The 20,606-nt window shown below is 34.6% G+C and overlaps 1 long non-coding RNA gene across 1 annotated transcript; it reads right to left on the bottom strand.

Moving 5' to 3' along the window:
* Positions 1-1,839: 1,839 nt before the first annotated feature.
* LOC143242556 (uncharacterized) lies at positions 1,840-19,577 on the bottom strand. The gene is made up of 3 exons (XR_013022909.1): positions 19,218-19,577; positions 9,997-10,098; positions 1,840-2,105 (listed from the first exon to the last, which is right to left on the bottom strand). It is a non-coding gene; the product is annotated as an uncharacterized LOC143242556 (long non-coding RNA).
* Positions 19,578-20,606: the final 1,029 nt, after the last annotated feature.

The following is a 20,606-nucleotide window of genomic DNA, read 5'->3' as shown; positions in this document are numbered from 1 at the left end:
CACTCGCTGTGATAGGAAAAATGTTCATAGCCACTGACATTAGCATCAGTTTTGTTTGTGAAAGAAAAGTGTTCTCCACTGATATTTGAACTGTGGGGTCAGCACTTCTATTCTTTGTTCGAGGATTGGAGCAGTAATCGTTTCTTTTGTTCGTAAACTGGTGAGTTAGATCAAACATACATTGTGGTAAGCATTTGTTTACCAGAGAATGTATTGCCACTTACCAGGTATTAATTATGTTGATGTAGAAATACTAAACACTTGTGAGTGATGTACGAACATATTTTTTTCAGGTATTGGAAAGTGACACACGACAAAGTGAGCACAATGTAAATTAAATCAACTAAACACATCTAACACAAGATGAATTAAGTTATAAATAGGATAGTCGACACTTAGTACAGCCATATCGGTTTCCTTTTGTTATAAATAGATGTAGAGCACCTTACACCGTTGGGCAAGTAAACACATCGAATAACCTGAAGTTAGATGTGAAAGAATTTAGCAGGATAAACTCGCTCACATATATGTAGAGCCCTCCTCCTCACACCTGTTGATTTGTGAACGGTAGTGGACAGACCAAGCTCTGCCGTAACTCCGACCATGACCTCGGCAGTGAACATTAGCTATCACTTCTACCGAATGTACAAACGTCTGGGACTTCACACGTACCGCAGAAATTTGATTACAGGTCATAACAGTTTCTTGAGTTACCTAAATAAAATTATATACTACACATTTAATGCATCTATTGATTTTTTTGTATCTAAAACTTTACTAGCTCATTATTGCCTTTCACATCGTCAAACTGCACAGTTGTAACTCCAAAATGAAAGTAGGCAAATCAAAAGAGGGTAGGCCCAGTATGGCCTAGTAATTAAGGCACTTTACACGTAATGAGAGGATCGTAGGTTCGAATCCCTGTCACACCAAACATTCTCGCCCTCTCAGCCGTGAGACATTATAATGTAACAAGCAATCCTATTAGTAAAAGAGAAGCCAGAGAGTTAGCGGTAGGTGGTGATGCCTAGTTGTAAAACCCTCTGGTCTTACAATGCTAAATTAAGAATACCTAGCGCAGATAATCCTCGTGTAGCTTTTCACGAAATTCAAAACAAACAAATCAAAGCACGGTATCTCCGTACACTCGTCCATATGTTTTCAACATGGGTACAGTACAAAACGATTAATTAAGTCAAAACAACTTAAAACGTTTTAAATTTATTTATATAAGGAGATGGTAAGGCTGCAAACTGATACATTAAATATTACAAAACACAACTGTGAGGTTATTTACTATTATAATAATAATGTAAGTCTACAAGAGTACAGACTTACATAACCTGTCCTTATTATTAACATCAATATTATACTAATAGTGTAAGTCTAACAGAGTACAGACTTACATAACCTGTCCTTATTATTAACATCAATATTATACTAATAGTGTAAGTCTAACAGAGTAGACTTACATAACCTGTCCTGATTATTAACATTAATATTATACTAATAGTCTAAGTCTAACAGAGTACAGACTTACATAACCTGTCCTTATTATTAACATTAATATTATACTAATAGTCTAAGTCTAACAGAGTACAGACTTACATAACCTGTCCTTATTATTAACATTAATAATCGCTTGAGCGTCTTTGTTCTTAATTCTTCTAGAACCTAAAAAAAAAAAAAACTTCCAAAAGTTTTATACACAGTGAAGTTTTGTTTGTAACACAAGTTTTTACGGTTTGTCATATGTTTATTTCACCTTCAATTCTTCAATATGTACCAGGAAATGTAAAAATGTAGCTTTAATGACAAATGTGCTTCCTACTGGCTCAGCGGAAGGTATCACTAAAGTGTGGGTTTCAACAACTTTGGCGGTCATAGAACAAATAGCCCATTCCCTAGTTATGTGTTAAACAACAAACAGACAGAGACTGAGTAGTTAAACTGTTATTTTTATAAGATAATTTTACACGTTGCATATTACACATTCTTGCAATATCCATATTTATAAATTTCATAATCAGTTCAGATAAGTCGTTATATTTTCTACTTTGCAGTAAATTCACGCAGTCGCTGAACCTTCAATAACCTATGGTGTTCTAAAATGAAACCAATATGATCTATTCTTAGAAGAGGTTAACAAATATATTTCAATGTTAAGTCTTATAATATCTCTTGTAATACAAATGAAGTGGTGAACATAGGCCTGATAAATAGCTAAAGGTCCGTATTCCTTAAATTTGCTTAGTAGGAGTAACACTCTGCCTGGTAAAATAATCATTAAAATATGAACAACAGGATCAGTAACACAAGAACCTGTGTTATAAATACGTATTATATCCACATTACCGTGTTTTTCTACATGTGAGGAACCATAAATAACAAAAAACACTTGTAAATAAACACGGTAATGTGGAGATAATAGGTGCTTTTTCAGCATCTTTAGTTCTAACTATTAATTGTATCTCTAAAGATTACCTGCATGTTTCAAAGGGATGACAGTCTTTGGTTACTTCTAACCATAGGTAATAAAGTTAGGTTCATCCAAAGAGAATAATTGCCACCATTCAATTTAATAGTTTCAACAAATAGAAAACATATTACGAAGTTTACAATGATGCTCTACAAAAAGGGAAAAATCTAAATCAACTATTGGTTCTCCACTTATAATTAGCGTAACTCAGAAGAAAAATTAATAGTTTTCACCTTTACCGTCAACAAGTATTTTATTGTCTTATAATAAACGTTGATGAAATTAATTATAGAGAAAATGATAGTACTAACACATAATTATCTGAAACATCTCAACAATTTGTAAAAGCAATATCAAGTGTTGATACAGCAGCCCCTACTAACCCAGTGAACTGAAACAAAAAATCATATTTTAATCAACTAAACAGAATCTAGTTTTCATAATTGATTTATCAACAAGTGATTCCAAAGCGACGACAAAATCCTTATACTTATCAGAACATGGATAATAAATATAAATTGTATGAAATTATTCTATAGTAAATCGACATAACTGAATGTGGTAAGTGATAATAATACAATTGATATTAGATTTATACTTTAGGTCAGAGCTTGTATATACAACAATTCTACCACCGCGTTCAGTGGGTCTACCTATAAAATCTATATTATAGTTTAATAAAGGTTTTAATTCACAATAACATATTAAGTGATCAATCACCTGCCTTGCCTAATTAACATTATGAATCTTATTAGTATAGTCTTCTTTAACATCCGTCTTACACGAAAAATCAGTTAAACCTGCTGGCTAAAGTTTGATTTATTTTTGTTGTAAAATAAAGCTGACTTGTTTGTTAAGAATATTTCATTATTAAGACACAGATTTTGGCGTTTTATAAATCTTCTAGCATACTCATGCAAAATGTTCTCACAAAATGTTTTACTACTTGTGTTGGCCATATTGGAACAAGAAGAATGCTTCTGTCACGTGATTTGGCATTCTTTCTTGACTGGTTGAAGGTAAAACCTTAAAAACCTGTTACATAGTGTCAGAAACTACAGATCTACATCAGGTTATTTTTTTTAACCAAGAAAAGGTTTCCAAACTTCAGTTTCGGCAACATGTTCAAGGCATGCTTGGCTTACCACAACTAATATACTTTATACCCTTCAAGTGGCTCAGCGGTAAATCTGAAACATTACATTTAAATAAGAAAGTTTGAAGAGCTTATTTGATTAACTATATCTGTTACTGAGCATATCTTTAATTCTGATCTGGGTGTAAGACTGGCAGGAAGTCAGCTAGTCATCACTACCCACCGCCAACTCTTGGGCTACTCTTTTACCAACGAATAGTGGGATTGACCGTCACATTATAACGCCCCACGGCTGAAAGGGCGAGCATGTTTGGTGCGACCGGGATTCGAACCCGTGACTCTCGGATTACGAGTCGAACGCCTTAACACGCTTGGCCATGTAGGGCCATCTGAAACATTACAACGCAAAAAATCCGGTTTTCGATATGTGTGGTGGGCACAGCACATTTAGCCATTGAGTAGATTTTTACTTACTACAAACAAAAGAGAAACAAAATATGTAAAATTTCATTGTTTTGTCATCTTAGTTACAAACTGAAGTTTTTAACTGTTTCCAACTATTACATTTTTTTATGTGATAACGTCTAGTTACCAAACATTTATTAGTACTCGAGGGAATGAGAGGGTAATAACACGAACTGAATAGATTTAAGAGTAAGTTTCGAGGGTCACTCTACGTAAATCTGGCATGTATTTTTTTATTTGTCCTCCTTCCCGGATCCTGAGTGCGCCATGTTAGAAACTGTGCTTATACACCCACTCAGAAGCCAGCGAAACCAAACTTGACTTACATGCACAGATAACACAAATGGCTGTCCAAACGGTTTTGTTTTCTTATGTACTGTATCTACAGATATAAAAGTAATTTGATGTAATGAAGGAGTTTAAGTAATAAATTGGGTCCTCTGTGAATCATGAAGAGTCCTAGAAAGTCCGTAGATGTTTTATGCTAATTGTATATAAAATAAGTGTATGAGTTAATTTTAATAACTAAAGAATAAACCTACTTTATGTTTTAAACAAATTTTTTATCTATTGTGTAGTTATATGAAAATGTATGGTATGTTGAAGAAGTTGTAACTTTATTATCCAATTACGGATAAATAGGAGTTATACTGAAGAAGTTTTTGTGTTTTATCATATAGTTAGAAGTGGATTCAGAGTCCTAAGTGATCTGTTCAGTTATAGAAAGATGTAAATGTTGAAAAGAGTCCTAAGTGATCTGTTCAGTTATAGAAAGATGTAAGATGTTGAAAAAAGATGTATGTTTATTTTTGAGCAAAATTAATAAACTTCAACGTTATTAACTCATATTCTTATATTTAAAAACTTGAAGCACCATCTATCATGTGTTTCAGTTAGTGTTTGACCAGTGTACAACAGAAGTGTCTGTACACCTGTAATCAAATTCTTTAAAAAGTACTACAACGTTCACAAGAACATTGTGGCTTTTCGGTTACAGAATACAATAGTATGGGAATCTCCAACACTAGCTAAACATTAGGTTCTGGTTGTCTAACTATATGAACACGACTTCCATTCATCGTCAGTCCAGTTCTTGAGCTGAATCGGCTTTACATACTAGTAGTCAGTTTCAGAAGACTTAAACGGTGCACCTAAGGTATGTCATGCTGCAGACATCGTTCGATACGACATATCTAAAACTATTAGCGACTGGTACTTTGTCAGTTTCGCAATAAATTCAGTTGTTCACAGCAGTGTAGGAAGTAAGTTAGTCGTTGTGTGTGGAGTTACACAATTAGTGACTTTTAGTTTCAAAACTAACCTTGTGTACACGTTGGTCGGTAACTGTGAGCAGATATAGGCCTTGTCAGGATCGACAGAGGTTTATCCTGTCATCACTTACGGATGTGTGAATATCCAGGGTTTGTAGTATTCTAATTAGTCGAAACGTAATCTACTCTTTCTATTGTTTTCTATAATCATTGTCCAGTTTCGTAAAGTTCGCACACTTTTCACAGTCATGGACGGTTTACGACACATAAAAATTGGGTAATTCAATTAATAATCCAGGAATATAAGTGCAATAGTGGCGAATGCTCTTTGTGTGTGTTATAGGAATGACAGTCAACACAATGAATGGAGTCAAAGCTGAATAAAGTATTTGTGACATCGGATGCTGCTGATTGCCTGCCTATCATCGAGTTAGTACTTTAAAATTACAGATATGCCTGAATTCTAGAAGTCTCTATCTGGATCAGTTGCAAAGAAAAGAATTGAGGTTTTGTTATATTATTATTTAGTTTTTAATTGACCGTTAGAGTACACTTGGCTATTATAAAAAATACCCACATCTCTCCTTTTTATGCTAGCAATATTATTTAAATATTTTATAATAAACATATTACAGAAACACCGAATCAAAAAAAGTAACGCTAACATATCTTGACTGTGAGATCTTACATCAACAACACCTCATATACGAATTATACTAGTTAGTGGGATCCAGGCTCAAAGTAAGTCATACAACAAGTACATGATTTGTTTTTCTGTTACTGTAGTGTTCTATAATTATTTTATTAGCAATTTCAATAAGCTGTAGGGTAGCGTGATGAAATGTTTTATAAAAATATAAAAAAGAACTAAGACAAGAAAAATAGAAGCAAACCCAGTAAACAATTTAAAACACGATATTCATTCACATTATATGTGACCGTGTTTTTATTAAACTTCCTGGTTGCCAGAGCAGGTAGGAATGATGTTTTAATATCACAAAGGCGGACATGATCTTATATATAGTACTACTAAATCAAACCCTATTTGGTGCGATATCCCATAATCCGAGATTTACGTATGAAAACGACAATTTTCCTTATGTCATTTTGAGGTAGAGAAACCTCCAAAATATACTATCTTGTAGAAATCTTTACTAACACTCAATATGGTGACAATTTGAATCCTTACAGGTCACGTGAGTATAAGTGATTCTGTAGTATGTAATAATGTAATAGGGTTGGCCCTGCAGGGTCAATTGGATAGTTTACTTGGGCTAGGGTCAACCAGGTATCAGTATTGGATGTTCTCAAAAAGTGTTGTGGACATTGTATCTGATACTGCTGTTTGGGTATAGTGCTCACGAAACCCTGGCATTATTACATAGTTTTGTTTGGCACTATAAGGCGTCCCCTTGTAGGACTCCATGGTGGGTGGGGCCAGTAGGCACCAAAATATTCTTTCTTTATTATGAATCCCACAAATAAAAATTTAAATAAAATGGTAAAAGAAACAGTCCATAGTTAAAGAACCACGTCTTGAAGATTCTGAGCAGCAATATTCAAGCTCTGTAACAGCTGTACCTCATTTTCATATATTACATTCTCTTTCAGACAAATCTTTAGGGCAAATGTCTCTCAGTTTATTCAGAAGAGACTAGAAAAAACTTGCTGGCTCTCGTAAGTCAGTAAAAAAGCTTCACTCTGGTAACATATTGTTGGAAACATCCACTCCTAAAGATGGCGAACTCTTCTTGCATTCGAAGGCGATTGAGAATATACCCATTGAAGTTACTCCCCATGCTATTTTGAATTCGTCACGAGGAGTTATTGTTAAAAGGAATTTAAAGAACATCCCCGAGTCAGAGATCCTCACTGATTTCTCCACCCATGGTGTTTATGCAGTGAGGCATATCTTTACTCGCAAAGATGGAATTATGATGCCGACCAGTGTTCTAATTTTGACATTTGCATCACTACGTCCTCCTGCCACCATCAAGGTAGGTTATCTAAATTGCAAGGTATGACCATATATTCCGAATTCTTTCAGATGTTTCCAATGTCAGCAGTATGGTCACTTAAAGACATCATGTCCTTGACGCGTGCTCGTTACGGTGGCAAGGACCACAATGCCTTTTCCTGTTGCATGGTGCCAGGCTATTGTCGACCTTTCTCTAAAATCAGGAAAAATCCCAAGATCCCTTCAAATTACCATCTAATTGCTCTAACGAACTGTCTCTGTAAGACCATAGAGAGACTGGATAATGTTCAACTTGTTTGATTCCTCTAATAAAAACAACTTCCTCTCGCCCACTCAGCGTGGTTTCTGACGACATCGCTTCACAAGCGTCGATCAGAGAAATCTTTTTCAAATGAAAACATCTTGTATCAATATTCTTAGACCTTGTGAAGGCTTATGATACTACGTGGAGGCATAGCATTTTGCGAGACTTCTACTTATATGTATTATGTGGCAATTTGCCCATTTTTATTAAAAAAAATTATGGGTAGGCGATTCAAAGTCGTGTTGGTTCGACACTTTCGCGTTCTTTTCTACAGGAACTTGGAGTCCCTTAGGGCTGTTTTTTGAGTGTCACAATTTTCAATATAAAGATTAATGCCACCACTGAACAACCCCCTTTTACTTATGCAAATGGGCTCTGTGTCAACGAGTTTCACATCTCATGCCAGTTGTCAAACATGAGGTTTATTGAGTGGCAGCTACAGATTTCCCTCGATCGTTAACTAAAGTGAATCACATCAAACGGTTTTAATTTTTCTCTCTCTTTCAAACCATTTGCATGCACTTTTGCCGCTAGTGAGGTATTCACCTCGATCCTAAACTCCGTGTTGGTGAAGTTGTGCTTCCCGTGGTCCCTATGACAAAGTTTTTGGGGCTCATCTTTGACCGTAAGCTGACCTTTATACTACACATCAAGGCTACGAGTGAAATGTATAACAGCACTGAACATCCTCTGCAACCTCTCTTCCACCATTTGGGGAGCAGATAGATGTTCTATGCTAAAGATACATCATGCTCTTATTCGATCGAATCTAGACTTTGGGTCTCTGGTCTATGACTCTGCCAGGACCTCGACATTGAAAATGCTGTGCCCCGTTCATTATCAGGGACTTCAGCTCTGCACCAGGACTTTAGTTCTTCCCCAGTCCAGAGATTATACACAGAGTCTCATGAACCTTCTCTACACCTTCACCGTACATACAGTAACATGTTTGTATATAGGTTGAGACAGTTAATTTCTTAATTGGGATTACCAGTATATTAATTAACTAGAAAGAAGCTGTTAGGATTTATCACAGTTTTATAAGAAAGTTTACGTGTTCTTTTCATTTTGAAAGGAAAATAGGCTTACGTCCGACTGAACCAACACACCCCATTACCAGAATCTGTAATATACACGAGTTTTTATCTTTAGTGGATGATGAATATGTTGTTATGTGTAGTGTTGTGAGCCAATTAAAAACGTCAGTAAAGAGGCCACAATGATATTTTATAACTAAACGGATAATGTTCTTCCTTAGTTCTTTATTTTTCAGATATCAATCTATTCAAAACTTGCTTCAGTTACGATGGTAACACAAATTTATGTTTTTGGAACGAGTTCGATACAGGATTTGAACCTATACTTCATATCACAGTATGAGATCATGTGAGGGTTGGTTGGTCTTGGTCTGAGGGTTGCGGGTTCGTATCCCCGTCGCAACAAACATGTTCGCCTTTTCAACCGTGGGGGCGTTATAATGTGACGGTCAGTCCCACTATTAGTTGGTAAAAAGTAGCCCAAGAGGTGAGTGTGGATGATGATGACTAGCTTCCTTTCCTCTAGTCTTACACTGCTAATTTAGGGACGGCTAGTACAGATAGCCCTCGTGTAGCTTTGTGCGAAATTCAGAAACAAACAAACAAACAAACATAATTTTCTTAAGTTACGCGACTGAATGTTACTTGGCGCCACTATTTTCATATTAAGATATCATTGAAATTTCAAATATATCTTAAAATGTCTACTTGGTAATTCTAGTAGACAGTGAGGTATAAATCAATAGTTTGTTTAACATTATGTTATAATGAAAGTAATAATAATTTTATACAAATTTTTCTTTACTGGTAGGACTCTCGACTCCTGACCTGTAGTTCAGGGGATCGAACCCCGCCACACCAAACATGGTCGCTCTTTCAGTGATAGTGTTATAAAGTGACGGCCAATCCATCTATTACAAAGGAATAGAGTAGACCAAATGTTTGCCTTGGGCGGTCATAACTAGTTGCCATCTCTCTGTTCTCACACTGCTAAAGTAGGGATGGCTAGCGCATATAGTCCTCGTGTAGCTTTGCTTGAAATTGAAAAAGAAACAAACAAACTTTACTAGTAGTGTATTATGGGTTTCTAGCAAGAAGAAAAATAGTGGTCAAGTTAGGGATTTTAATATAACGGTCAATCCCTTACACGGTTTTAAGATGGGCTCAAACATTCAGACAAATAGTATTGAATAACTTTGTTTCCTTAAGTATATTATTTCAAAATTAGCAAGCGCTTGCAGCCATATCGTAGCTTTCCCCGAAATTGAATGACAAACAAACATATAGGTATCTCTATCACACACCTATGTGCTTCACACCATTACCAAGAAGACCTAAAGATATTTTATTAAAACACTATGTTTACCAAAACAGCTTCCCGCTTGTACATCGGTACGTCTACGGATTTACAATGCTAAAACCAGGGGTTAGATTCACCTCGGTGGGCTCAGCAGATAGCTCGATGTAGCTGTTAGAAGAAAATATACACACACTCTCAAATCTTCACTGCAGTATACACTGTATACAGTATTTTGTTTTTGAACTAACATAAAAGTAATTTGTCAAAATAAAACAAATGTTTTAATATAGGATTATAATAATATTTGATCATCATATCGTTAACTGTTCTGAATAAAAGAATTTTTACCAAGTTAGCGAAAAACATCGTGAACTGTGGCTTCGGGGTTCAGTGTTTGTCATCGAAATGCTGTTATTATTCACATATAAAATTCACACTGAAGATCCAGTAAAGAAACCTTTGTAAAAAGTGTTTCATATTGAGTTGTATAATAAGTTACATATATTGAAGAAAATGGTGAGATATTTGTTGTCTAGTCTGATAACGTGTGTTTGGAAAACCAGTTGGATTCTTGTTATATTGTCTACTAAAATAAATGTGATGGAAAACAAGCTGATATATAACTATATATTTTTCGCTATAACATAAGTATATAATTACATACTTATTCATATATCAGTGAGAATGAATTGATGAAACTGTGTCTTAGTGATTAGCTTAATAGTATTTATGTCGATGTGTTTCTTCGTCAATACCTGGATTTGGTATGATCATAGTATATATGTCGATGTGTTTCTCAGTGAATACCTGGATTTGGTATGACTAAAGTATTTATGTCGATGAGTTTCTTCGTGAATACCTGGATTTGGTATGATTATAGTATTGATATTGATATTTTTTTGGTATGTTAATACCAGGATTTGGTATGATTATAGTATATATGTCGATGTGTTTCTCAGTTAATACCTGGATATGGTATGATTATAGTAAATATGTCAATAGATTTGGTATGATTATGGTATGTATGTCGATGTGTTTCTCAGTGAATACCTGGATTTGGTATAGTTACAGTATTTACGTCAATGTGTTTCTCAGTGAATACCTGGATTTGGTACGATTATAGTAAATATGTGGATGGATTTGGTATGATTATAGTATATATGTCGATGTGTTTCTCAGTTAATACCTGGATATGGTATGATTATAGTATAGATGTCAATGTGTTTCTTAGTAAATACCTGGATTTGGTATAGTTACAGTATTTACGTCAATGTGTTTCTCAGTGAATACCTGGATTTGGTACGATTATAGTAAATATGTGGATGGATTTGGTATGATTATAGTATATATGTCGATGTGTTTCTCAGTTAATACCTGGATATGGTATGATTATAGTATAGATGTCAATGTGTTTCTTAGTAAATACCTGGATTTGGTATAGTTACAGTATTTACGTCAATGTGTTTCTCAGTGAATACCTGGATTTGGTATAATTATGTTGATGTGTTTCTTTGGTATTAAAAAAATAACTGTGTGCCTTTAATATGAAGAAAGCCACCCGGCGGAGAGCATGGTGAGTCAGTGGATTTGCAACGTGAAAACACGGATTGCGACGTCCGTGTTGAGCACAAAACAGATTGCCAATTGTGCAGCTTTGCGCTTATCAACAAGCAAAGAAAAATAATCCTTATCTTGATAGTAACACATATATTGATTACTTAATTATCAATTTATTTGATTTACTGAAAATCAGCGTGGGATGTTTACATATTTTATAAACAAAAATAATGCAGATTGCACAGTGTTATGGAAGAAGAAATAGTATCTGACCCTTCATGTCACGCACAACACGACCAAAACACCTATAATATATTAATGCATATTGTTATTTAATCAACATCAATAATTCTTTGACCAAATACGAAATGTTCAAATTATTTTAAGAAAAATACGTGGAAAATTATTTTTAGACAAGAAAAAAAAAGTTGTTGTTTTTTTCTAATGTACAAATGCCGACGTTTAGAAGGGGTGTATTGAAATCAATGGGTATTTCGGAAATTACGGAATTAGCTAGCAAGCACATTTAAGCCCTCCCGGTGGTACAGTAGAATGTCTGCGGACTTACAACGCTAGAAACCCGTGGTGCGCAGTGCGCAGATAGCCCATTGTGTAGCTTTGTACTTAACTTATATCAAGTTAAAATCACACCTTTTATTATTATTGTATGTAAGAAGGTGTAGAGGGTGTGGACAAATAAAATAAAATAGGATTAACCGATTGTGAAGTATGACTAAACGTTTAGTACTGAAACGTTAATGATAGAAACTGGTATGTTGTAAGAATAAAGTAGACTTTTTCATCAATTTTTTCTAGCTTCACTGAATTTCGCGTTTCGTGAAAAAATTTACAAGTGAAACATTTAAAACAACCTGTTTGTCTACGAAATAATGTTATTCAAACACCTAAATCAATGATGAGTAATACGGTCTACAAAATATAATTTAAATCAAGCAAACAACATATAATCCGCCTCTATAGGGCCCGGCACGGCCAGGTGGGTTAAGGCATGCGACTCGTAATCTAAGGGTCGTGGGTTCGTGTCCCCGTCGCACCAAACATACTCGCCTTTTCAGCCGTGGGGGCGTTATAATATTACGTTTAATCCCACTATTCGTTGGTGAAAGAGTAGCTCAAAAGTTGGCGGTGGATGGTGATGATTAGCTGCCTTCCCTCTAGTCTTACACTGTTAAATTAGGGACGACTAGCGCAGATAGCCCTTGAGTAGCTTTGCGCGAAATTCAAAAACAAACAAACCGCCCCTATAGGCATAGAACATGAGGTTTAGGGAGTTCATTTTTTATCATTTTATCAGCATCACCAATGTCTCCCACTGGTACAGCGGTAAGTCTACGGATTTACAAAGCTAAAATAATGGGTTCGATTCTCCTCGATGGACTCAGCAGATGGCCCGATGTGACTTTACTGTAAGAAAACACATACGCATCACTGATTGCCTGTATTTTTAAGAAAACAAGAAAGCAGCAAATCAAAACATAAACTGGGTACCAATTCATCACTGAACTTTAGGCGTAAGTAGTTAAAACTCTTTAATCATAATTAATTTTTATTATTAAATGATGAAACATTCCATTATTGATTCATTTTTCTAATTGCTTGTCATTTGCTACCCAGTGGCTCAGCGGAATGTCTGTGGACGCTAAAAAACGAACGCTAAAAACAACAAACTTGTCATTTAGGTTTTACTGCATGTAACGTAACTACCTCTCATTTGAATTAATTTTAGTAAAATTAATAAAAAATAAAGTGGTTGCAAAAATTATGAAAAATGTGTTAAAAAGTGGATTACTTAAGCATTTGTTAATTTTGGAAAGCATATTCATTTTCCTTTTCGTTTTTGTAAAGTGTCGCTAGTTCCTAGCTAAATTTGATTGGTTACAATACTTATAGCATCGTTCTATTCTGAGATATTGTTATTCGGTTGCTTAGCAAAATAGAACGTTTATAACCGTTTTTGAGAGCAGGATATAAACGTAAGTACTCACTCTTATTTATCAATAATAGCATAATTTCCAGAAAACTGTTGGTAATATCTAAAGCTTTACCCACATTTTAACGGTTTTGAAAAACCAAAACTTTTATAAAACTTGTGTGTTTTTAATTTAGTGATTTATTGAGTTTTAAGTTTACTTTGTTTCAGACATTAGGCTTAAGATGGCTTATGCTATCAGGAAGCAGCTAAAGATGCGGCTAAAGCAAAAAGCATTGAAAATTGTAATGTAAGTATGTGTGATTCACATAATTATGTTTGATTTATATTAATTTGAAAAAAGTAGGCCAGTATGTTTCATCAATACATTTTTTTTCCCTTTAACTAACGGTATGAATGAATAGTGAATTTTTATAAAACGTAATTTTTGTTTAGGCCTAGTAATATTTCCCAGACCACTTTCCATATCATATTCTGTCTTTATTTTAATAGTCAAATTTTTGTCAGATGATTATGTTGATGATTTAAATTCCAACTGATACATAACTTATTTATATATAATGAAATTTAATTAATACATTTGGTACTTTAACAGGAGCAAAAAACCCTACCTGAGGCTGAAAATATAAAGACTGTTATCCACGGTTATATCCTTCAAGTTTCTAAAATATTTTAATTTTACTCTTGGCTCATATCAAGCTCAGATGTTTGGGCTAGAATTAAGTACAATATGTACTATAAATTTTTCCATTGTTTAACTTTTAGGCTGCAGTAGTCGGAGGAGAGAGTACATCTCATTATCATTACGAGATGCTTTTGAAAGAAAAAGTGTGTGTGTGTGCGCTTTTCGTATAGCAAAGCCACAAAGGGTTATCTGCTCAGCCCACCGCGTGGAATCGAACCGCTGATTTTAGCGTTATAAATCCGGAGACATACCGCTGTACTAGCGAGGAGCGGAAAGAAAAAGATCAGAAAATTGAACAGATAAGTCAACAAGTACACCAGTTGAGAGTGGAACTTGCGACGGTGAAGCCCAAGGTGGTCCAAAGTCCTGACATGGCATGATTCTAGAATTTTATTTTTCACCAGTGCAAATACTTCAGTTCATTATCAGTATATAATTTATCTCTTTGTACCAGTGATTCTCAACCTGTGTACCGTGAGAGATTGGCAGGTGTACCGCAGTGTTTTTGAAACACATTCAACTTTCTTGGGATTTTACAAGCAAGTTGAACACATCAGTTAATAAAAGCTACTATAGAGACACTCTGAAACCATCCAAAACATTCGATGGTTTTCATTGAACTCGAGCACTGAGAAATTTATACTTAAATTTCATTCACGACTGCAACAGTTCGATTGTTAGTTTAACTGTGGCGCAAAAAGCGCTTCGTACGTAATAAATGATACATCAAACAATCAAATTGCTTTCTGGAACACGTTCTCATTCTGCGGTAAGCTACAGTTTTATATCAACTGCAGAACTTCGTGCTTATCGTGTATGAATTAGCTTATCATTTATCCATGGAAAAAAATTTAAGTAAGTCTGGTGCTGCAAAGGAGAATGTGTTGAATCAAAAGCAAGGAATCAAACGAAAGTACAAAAACGAATACATCGAATACGGTTTTATTGCTTTGGAATCGGAACATTCTCAATTACCATTCTGCCTACTCTGCAATGTAACTTTATCGAACGAGGCGCTTGTTCCTAGCAAACTGAAGAGACACTTGGAAGCAAAACATTCAGCTGTGAAAGATAAACCAAAAGATTACTTCGAGAATTTCGCGGCTCAACAACATGAGCAATCAAGGAAGCTTGTGAAATACATGAAGCTGCCCGAAAAAGGATTGATTGCAAGTTATAAGGTTGTTTAATTGTTGGCAAAACGCAAGAAAGTGCATACGGAGGCCGAATCAGTCATTGTGCCAGCGTTAGCAATCATTGTTGAAATTATGCTTGGAACGGATGCCGCCAAAAAGGTTAAGTAAGTTCCACTGTCCAATGACACAATTTTGCTCAGAATTGTAGACTTATCGTCGGATTTGAAGGATCAAGTTTGCGAACACTTGGAAGCGCCTGAAGATGAATTGTCTTTGCTATGGTCTCTTGAAGTTGATGAATCTTCTGACGTTAGTGGAAAAGCTCAAGTTCTGACTTTTGTTCGATCCATTAAAGATGGAAAAATCGTAAACGAAAAGTTATTTTGCAAAGGTTTAAAAAGTAAAGGCCAAGACATTTTCGAGTTGGTGAATGAAAACATTTTGCTCTTAAAATTACACTGGAATAACTGTGTCAGCGTTTTCACCGATGGGTGTCCTTCAATACAAGGAAAAAAAGAGGGATTCGTCACTGGTGCGCCAACAAAATCCAAACATTAGAATTGTTCACTGCATGATTCACAGAGAGGTGCTCGCCACCAAATTTTTGCCGAAAGATTTGCAGTCTGTTATGAATCAAGTTATTCAAGTGGTAAATTTCATCAAGTCTCGGCCACTTCAATCTCGACTTTTCTCTCTTCTCTGTGAGGCAATAAATTCAGACTACAAAAAGCTACTGTATCACACTGAAGTTCGGTTGCTTTCGAAAGGACAGGTGTTAAAGCGTCTTGTCCAACTAAAATTGAAGTAATTTCTTTTTTTGGAAGTTGAGGAAGCAGGTTTTGAATTTTCTTTTCATGATGAGAACTTGTGGCTGAAGGTTCAATTTCTCTCCGACTTGTTTGACAAATTAAATTCTCTGAAGTAAAGTCTCCAAGGACCATCTGAAAATATTATTACTGCAACATCCAAACTGAAGGCCTTCGATGAAAAGTTGACGCTGTGGAAGAATAAGATCTCGAAAGGAGTCCTTGATTGTTTTCCTTCCATTAACGAATGTCCCTCAAATTTTGAACACATTAAGCGACCTACAGTCCGCACTAAAACATTACTTCCCGTCACTTGCTGTCGATGAATATAACTGGGTGACCTATCCATTCGGAATCAACGAGACAACAAATCTTACAAATGAGGAGGAAGAACAGCTCATTGATTTACGAAACGAGAAATTTTGTCAGTCATTGTTTCCCGAAAAGAACTTGGATGAGTTTTGGATCTCCATTAAAAATTCATATCCTGCAATCAGTTCATTTGCATCTTCGTGGCTTTGCGAAATTGGATTTTCAGCATTGACTGAAATTAAAGCCAGAAAGAGAGAGAGGCTTCTTACAGTCGATGATCAAATGCGAACTTGTTTGTCTACGTTAGAGCCTCGCTTCAATTTGATTTGCTCTCGGAAGCAGGCACAAGCGTCACATTGAAAATGTGTAAAATTAAAAAGTGTTAAATTTTCTGCTATACCACAAAATCGTTAACAAGCCTTAGAACGAAAATCACGGCCAAAGCAAGCGATATTAATGTCATCTGCACATTGATAATATTATCGCTTGCTTTGGCCGTGATTTTCGTTCTAAGGCTTTTTAAGTTCGCACTTCTGTTTTACATGTATTTAAACGTGATGCACAATGACATTATTATCGCTTGCTTTGGCCGTGACTTTCGTTCTAAGGCTTTTAACTCTTGCCGTATGACGTGTACCTAAAAAAAATCGTTAAGGCTTTCTAGGTGTGCCGTGAAAATTTTCAGCTTGTCCTAGTGTGCCGCAAGTCAAAAAAGGTTGAGAACCACTGCTTTGTACAATATAAATTCATACTTTCATTTAGCTTTTACTGGAAATTAGTTAAAATACATTTTAATCTTGATACAGTTTAGTGACATGTTTGTTTGAACTAAGATTTACTTTTACTTTTGTTTTAATGAAACAGACAGCAGCAGCTCGATACATAAAATGCCATAAGTTTTTATGAGTTATCCAAACTAAGTATGGATGTAAAAGTCATTCACTGGAGTACAAGGTGATTACAAAGAAAGGGCCACAGCGCAACACATTATTTCCCACAAACATCATGGTATAGGAAGCTGAAATTGTACAGGGTTGTAATGAGTATCATGTGAAAGGAAGGCCACTTTGATTTATTTCTGATTGGTATAAATGGCTCTTTTATTTATTTATTTATTTAACTAACATGAAATTGACAAGTTTGCGGATAGGTGAGCTAGTAAAGTGTAATTACACAATAGGCTATAACATTAGAGCAGTACTGAGAGAATTGCAGATTGCATAACATCTGCAGAGGGCTTTATTCCAGTGTTGTTGTTGTATAATTACAAAAGAAATACAAGGAGATAGGTTGGATTTGTTATAAACCATATGGAGCTCATCAACACCTAGTTAGCTGACGCTGTTGCTGAGGTCTGAAGAAGTCAGCTCAAGTACATATGGATGTAGCAATGGATGTTTTGTTACCCTGTGTCAGGATTTGGCAACTTCAACTGTTCAATGAGCTCTTCAGTCAACTTTGAAATGTTTCCTGAAACGCTGCATTATGTTTAAAGATTTAAAAAAAAATGAATTTAACCATTGTTAATTATATAAAAGACTGGGAGTTGTTGAACATTTTCCTGCCAATGTGGTGTTGACTGATGTAGCACATTTCACTCATTTTGAAATTGTCAACACAGCCAACTGTATTATCTGGTTGGAAACTAACTAATGTTAGTTTCATCGACAGAATGTGGTGGAAATTATTGTTTTCATGCAGAATGGTGATTCTTCACCTATTGGTAACTAGTTGGAACATATCTTGCAGGAACCTGTTGAAGGCAGAATAATTTCACATTTCACTTGTGAGTTGCCAACTCATTCAATGGGCTTGACATTAGTTAACTTCTGTTTGTGGGACTGTCTGAAATTATACATATATCACGGGACCTCAAAGATACAATATTCTGGGAAGTAGCCAGCATACCAAATAAGATTTGCGAACTTAATATGATGTTCATTGTTACATTAATGTAATGCATAATAATAAGAATAAATAATAAGAGACACCACAGCAGCCAAGTGGTGATCCACTGCCACTATAGAGGGTGTGATGTTGGATATGATGTGTTAGTGAAGAAAGTTAGACCTCATTTCTGCTGCTTAGGTTAGTATAAATTTTGCCCATGTGCAGGAGGTGGACAAAAAAAAGTTGTCTTTTTAATTTGTTATATCTTTTATTAGATAACAGAAAAATATCTAAAACATACGTTTTTAGAACACACTTGATGATATTTGTTAAAATTAGGATTTAAGATCATATTTGAATATCTAAGAAACTGTAGCAGGTGCACATCACTTCTTATGATAAAATGTTACAAAAATCATAAAAAGTTCAGGTATTTACAAAAGCCATGTAAAAATTAGGATTTGATATATTTGAACAAATCTTATCTAGCACATTCTAAAAGCATAGTTTTTACACATTTTCCTATTATTTATTAAGCCTGAAGTAGGGGAGAGAGAAAAATATTGTGTGTACAAATAAATACATGTTATTTAAAAACAACAAGGAACACGCTGGTATATTGAGACTGTCCTATCCACTGTACTAAACCCTAAAACAACAACAAAACACTCAAAGCCATCCCTTATTATTCAGATATGTAATGCGTTTTCCCTTTAACTTCCTCAGATTAACTGCATATACTACATCTGAAGGTAGTACTTTTGAGAGGTCAACTACCCTGTTAGAAAAATAAAGTTGTCTTAGTTAAAGACAACTGTTACGTTTATAATTTCCCTTAACAGTCTTAAACACCTCAATCAGTATTTGACATAGTATGTTTTTGAATTTATAATTTGTTCTGTGTGTGTGTGTATGTAATTTGATGTTGTTTAAGTTATCTTTCTCCTTACCATTGTATTGAGCTTACACCTATTCTGCTCATGGTGTAATGGGCCTCTTGATGAATCTGATGTTGCCTGTAAAGTGAGAAATATTGAGTTTAAACAGTCTGGTAGATAGTTTAAGCTCAATAAAATGATGATACTTATTTTTGTAGAAGAGACTGTTTATTGTTCCTTGGGCAAGTATACACACGCAATGTTTGTGTTAGTGAATTAATAAGGATTGTTTGTTTGTAGGTATTTTGAACCCAGTCTTTTTCTTTCATGAACTCAGTTACTAAGAGATTCTGTACTACTTCATTATATAAATATCTCATAGAATTTTCTATTATTAAGTTTCTGTATCCAATTTTTCTGATACCAATGCAGCTCCACTTGCACATAGTATATTATTAAAGATTCCACATAACTCACTGCATTAGCCTAAATTAGACTCTGATAAAGATCTTATTATTAAGTACTGTATGGAAATCAGATCTAATCAGTTGAAAGTTGTAAATAACTATTTATACTGATTGATTAATTAAATCTTAATTGTAAGTGTGACTCAAGATAGTTTATACAACTTCATAACTGGCTATTATTTCCAACAGTCTCTTTTTTACATTGAAATTTGCACTTTTTCTCTTTTCATTTTAGGTAATATATTAAGTTTCTTTACAGATGACCTAACGACAATTATGGCTGTTTTGTTTGTTGTTATTTTCAGGAAGTTCAAGTGTCTATCATAGGTTCTATTTCTTCACATGAGAAAAGTACAGCATTTACTCAAAGAGACTGCAGTGACTTGTCTGATAATCAAAAGTTTAAAACCATAAAACAAAGGGTATGTATTATCTATACCTGTGTATATATTTATATGTATTTGATATTTACATATAAAGCAGAGTAAGGCTGTCAATAAAATATTCAGTTCCAGACCACATAGAAGACTGAATATTGTTTCTGAGTTTGTAAAATTTTCGTATACAAATAATTATTTGTATTCACTATTTGTAATCATCATTATTTTAAATTGTATTGTTTTTTTGTATATAAATGTATATTTGTGTAAACAAAGAAAATTGTGTGTATGTCTTGTTGGCAAGTATCATAAATTTGATACATATTAATATTTATTTAAGTTCTAAATTAAAATGTCCAGGATATTTTTGAAATCATAATGTGTAACACATATAACATAATAAATCAGAGACTTCTCCAAGATAAATTATAATATGTAACAGGAGAACTCCAACGATTGGACTGTAACAAACAAGGAATAAGTGTTATATTAACAAGAATTCTCTTGTTCATTCTGTGACAAGTGACACATTAACATGACTGTCTCTTGTTCTTTGTAACAAATGTTACATAAACACGACTTCCCTCGTTCTTTATAATAAGTGTTACATTAAC

The sequence above is a fragment of the Tachypleus tridentatus genome, unplaced genomic scaffold (assembly GCF_004210375.1).
Source record: "Tachypleus tridentatus isolate NWPU-2018 unplaced genomic scaffold, ASM421037v1 Hic_cluster_2, whole genome shotgun sequence".
Lineage (NCBI taxonomy): Eukaryota > Metazoa > Arthropoda > Merostomata > Xiphosura > Limulidae > Tachypleus > Tachypleus tridentatus.
Note: the sequence above shows the minus strand (reverse complement) of the source record. Positions and strands in the feature narration are given on the sequence as shown.